Source organism: Megascapheus bottae, chromosome 11 (genome assembly GCF_031878675.1).
Source record: "Megascapheus bottae isolate mThoBot1 chromosome 11, mThoBot2.hap1, whole genome shotgun sequence".
NCBI classification, from domain to species: domain Eukaryota; kingdom Metazoa; phylum Chordata; class Mammalia; order Rodentia; family Geomyidae; genus Megascapheus; species Megascapheus bottae.
In genome coordinates this window covers 13339129-13343883 of record NC_143519.1, presented here as the reverse complement: position 1 = coordinate 13343883, position 4755 = coordinate 13339129, and the positions used below count along the sequence as shown (strand labels likewise).

General features: G+C 39.9%; 1 pseudogene; it reads left to right on the top strand.

The window, feature by feature from the left end:
* The first annotated feature begins 2564 nt into the window (after window positions 1-2564).
* On the top strand, window positions 2565-4194 carry LOC150056768 (serine/threonine-protein kinase Nek3 pseudogene; annotated as a pseudogene).
* Window positions 4195-4755: the final 561 nt, after the last annotated feature.

Here is a 4755-nt window from a genome sequence, read left to right as displayed (position 1 = left end):
CACAGAACCACTTCTGTGTATGTGGTACCAAGAAATGAAACCCAAGGAATGCTATACAAGCTTTCTACCCCTAGGCCATGCTCCTTTTCCAGACTCATTCAACATTAATAGCTCATGATTTCCATAGATTACACACATTAAATGATTACACATAGAAATATGCCATATATGTGACATGTATTGCATTTATTAACTATATAACTGACACTCATATGTATTAAATAGCTAATATATATATATATATATATATATATATATATATATATACATAGTTACCTCCCATCTAACATGCCTTTCTTATGGACTGACATTCTTCTCACTGAAACTGAATTCTATGTTCTTTCTCTTTAAATCTGAGTGGACATTTTTAATTGCCTGGACGAACAAGGTGTAGCAAAAAAGATGCCATCTGTTTTCTGAGGCTCCATCCTTAACGGCAATAGACCTTTAGCCTTGTTTTGTACCTTTATTTTCTCTCTAGATTTCAATGATCATGTTGTAAGGTTGAGCCCCTAGAGAGATCCTGGAAGCAGCTCCAGTGGCATTCTCATCCAACAGCCAGGCTCCACACCCAGATCACAAACCAATAACATTCAGATGTTTCTGTCTCCAGTCCTCAACACTTGTAGCTACGTCCCAACACATTATGGGATAGAAAATCTCTGCTCCCACTGAACCTGATCCAAAAGTCCACCTCTCATGCTGATCTTGGGAAATAATTGACAATTCCTGCTATTTTTAGTCTTTGTGGTCAGAATTATGTCCCCTTCCCTCAGTTTCTATGCTGGTGTTCTAGTTCACTGTGGGGCAGAATGTCAATATGCCTGGAGATAGAGCTGTTAGAGAAGTAATTAAGCTAAAAGAAGGCTGGTAAACAAGGGCCTAATGTAACTTGATCTGTATCCTTGTAAGTGAAAAGATATTTCAGGTGCTTGCACAAGAGAAGACACTATGTCATGGCAAACTATGGCCATATGCAAGCCAAAGAGACAGACCTCAATAAAAGCCAACCCTGCCAAAACCTTAATCTTGGACTCCCAATTCATAAAACTAGGAGAAAAATGCACTGTTTCTTTTTTCACCACCCCACATATTATGTTTTGTAACAGCAGCCCTAGCAACCCGACAGTCACAAAACCTTGGCATCATTTGTTATCTAGCAGCAGATAACTAACACAATGATTTTCAACTGTAGTGGAATAGACAAAATTAAACATGACTTCCTTGATGTGTAGGAACATATAATAAAAATATAGCCTGGATGCTGACAGTTAATTTAGAAATACTACAGTGACAAGACTCAACAACTATATAAACATGCAATTACTTACATTACATGCATGCCTTAGGGCAAATAAATTGACAACACAGGCTCTTTACAAATAAAGCACCACAAAAGCATACTATTAAAATATCCTCAGCAATAAATCTTGCTATCATCATCCCTATTTAATGAATGCTGCAGTGCATGCCTTATAATTTAGAAATGCAATTTTAAAAATAATTCCACTTTAAATATGTGTATAGTAATTATCCAAAAATCATTCAAAAGATGCATAAATAATGAAATACCTTCTGAAATATCACTTCTAAAAGTATAACATTCCTATGGGAAGTAATATTGAAGAGAGACAATTTTGATATTCAGAGTTAGGAAGAGAGTGGCTAGATTAAAAACAAAAATAGAATCAAAAAAATGATATAAATAAACCCATGAAACCATGAAAACAACATGAAGGTGAGGAATTAAACTCTAAAGGAATAACAACTGCAAATATGGAGCACAACCTTAGAAATGGTACTCATGTGTTTCTTTTGCAGTATAGAAAAGTTACTGCCATGTTACAAAGAATTAAATCTAACCCAGAAAGATTCACTTCTGCAAAATGTAAAACCTGGGAACTATTGACACCGTTTCCAACAAAATGACCAGCCAATACATGAAACCTTGCACTTCGTGCTTGTATAGTCGCCCATTAACTTGAAAAACATTTCCAATTGCCGATTATGTATACAGTGATCTTTATTTCAATCAAATATGCATTTTAATTATCAAAAATGGGGCCCGCAAAATATTATGGCTCAGATATTCAATTGTATTATTGGAAGACTACTTGTTTCATTTTATTCAAGCTGTTGTAACAAAATACCTTAGACTGGGGAATGTATAAAAGTAAGTTTATATTTTTTAGTGCTATATAGTCTGAGATATTCTGGATGGAGCCAACAACAGATTCAGTGCTGGGGCAAGCCCGTTCCTTAAAAATGGCAGTCTTCTCCAGGAGGTGAGTGAGGAGAGCCCAGCATCCCACTACCCGCCTCGGGGGCACAACGGGGAAAGGGAACCTGGACTCGAGGGGGCGCGCACTGGTTAGGATGGGCGTTTAGGATGTTCGGGCCGGTGCCGACTCCAGTTTTCAGCTGGGCCCGCCCGCTCCCTGCTCCCACTGGTGAACTTACGTAGGTCCACGAGAAGTGGACCCACTGTGTGGAGCTGATGTTCAAGCTCAGGGAAACTGAGTGTCTGCTCTCAAGGACGCATTACGTGTGTGTAAGGAGAGCTGATGGGGACGTTGGGAATGGAGCCTGATGCCCAGAAGATGCCCAGCATGGATGACTGCAAAGTCCTGAGGGTGATGGGCGAGGGCTCCTTTGGCAGGAATCTTTTGGTTCGACAGGAAAGCAGCAGTCAGATGTTTGCCATGAAAGAAATCAGGCTTCCTAAGTCTTTCTCTGGTACACAGAATTCTAGGAAAGAGGCTATTCTGTTAGCCAAAATGAAACACCCCAATATTGTGGCCTTTCGAGAATCATTTGAAGCTGAAGGACATCTGTATATTGTGATGGAATATTGTGAGGGAGGGGATCTAATGCAGAAGATTAAACAGCAAAAATGAAAATTATTTCCTGAAGATATGATATTTAACTGGTTTACACAAATGTGTCTTGGAGTAAATCACATTCATAAGAAAACGTGTGCTGCACAGAGATATCAAGTCCAAAAATGTCTTCCTCACCCAAAATGGAAAAGTGAAATTAGGAGAGTTTGGATCTGCCCGTCTGCTCTCCAATCCCATGGCATTTGCTTGTACGTATGTGGGAACACCTTATTATGTACCTCCAGAAATTTGGGAAAACTTGCCTTATAATAATAAAAGTGACATCTGGTCCTTGGGATGCATTCTGTACGAGCTATGTACCCTTAAACATCCATTTCAAGCAAATAGTTGGAAGACTCTTATCCTCAAAATATGCCAAGGGTCCATCCGTCCACTGCCGTCTCACTATTCCTATGAGCTCCAGTATCTCATCAAGCAGATGTTTAAGCGAAACCCCTCCCAGCGCCCTTCGGCTACCACACTGCTCTCCAGGCGAAGCTTAGCTCCATTGGTCCAGACTTGCTTACCTGCTGAGATCATTACAGAATATGGAGAACAGATACGAGATGAAGTATGTGAGCGTCATACACCAAGGAAAAAGGACTCAAGTAGACTCAGAATGGCTTTGGGAAATGAAGCAAGCATGATGCAAGAGGAAGAACAAAGTAGAAAGAGTAGCCATACTGATTTAGAAAATACTCGTACAAATTCAATTGAAAGTGCTTTGAGGAGAATAACCAGAGGGAAAGAAGAATCAGGCAATCAGCCAGACCACTTGAAGAAAACTAACTCACCAAGTCCTCACAGGAGACAGTGGGAGAGGAATGTGCCAAATACAGCTCTTGCAACTTTAGAAAATGCATCTATCCTTACCTCCAGTTTACCAGCAGAGGAAAGCAGAGGTGGTTCTGTAATAATGTACAGTGAAAAATAATAGCCATAAGCAGTGGCTCCAAGAGACTCCTTGACACTGTGTTGAACATTCTCAAGGGTGCTGATCTCAGCCTGGCTTTCCAAACATACACGATATATAGACCAGGTTCGGAAGAGTTCTTTAAAGGTCCTCTGCCTGAGGAAGAAAAGTCAGACAATGTTGATGGAGATCATGATTCTATCATTTTGGATCCAGAGAGACTTGAACCTAGGCTGGATGAGGAGGACACAGATTTTGAGGAAGATGATGACAGCACTGACTGGGTATCTGAACTGAGGAAGCAAGCTGGATGGCAGGACCTGTGTGATGGATGATGTCAAGGGAATGTGCCTGTCACATTGAATTGAATGTTTACCACTAACTAGTTTAAGTAACTAGGATCTTTACCACAAACTAGTTGTGTGATTGTAGGTAATAACTTGGCTTCTTTGAACCTTAATCTTTTTCAACTACAGATAATAATAGCCACCTCATAGGGATGCTGACTGTAAACAGTTACAGATTTGTGATTATTACCATGTCACCTTTTTTTTACATTTCTTAAAGGTTTGATGATCTAAATATTTTAATGGTAGCATAATAATGTGTGTAATTTAAAAAAAAAATAAAACCCAGTGCTCTGAAGATCCTTTCCAGTGATCTACACCAGCTACTAGCAGGCAAGAAAGGGAGGGGTCTAGATCTCATCAAAGATGGCTGGCTTGTGCATGAGAACGGAGTATAGCCAAGGGTAGGCATAACGTAATATGTATGTGGACTGAAAGGGGTCCCAACATGTGTGCGTCACCATAACACACACATGCTGGGTCCTGTCATGAATTACCTCCTTTAATACTGAGAGTATTTTACTGTCTTCCCCTCACTCAGCATAGGAAAGAATGGTAAGGAGAAGAATAGGGAGAAACTACAGTAGGAAAAATACAAGGAACTACTGAAATCCAA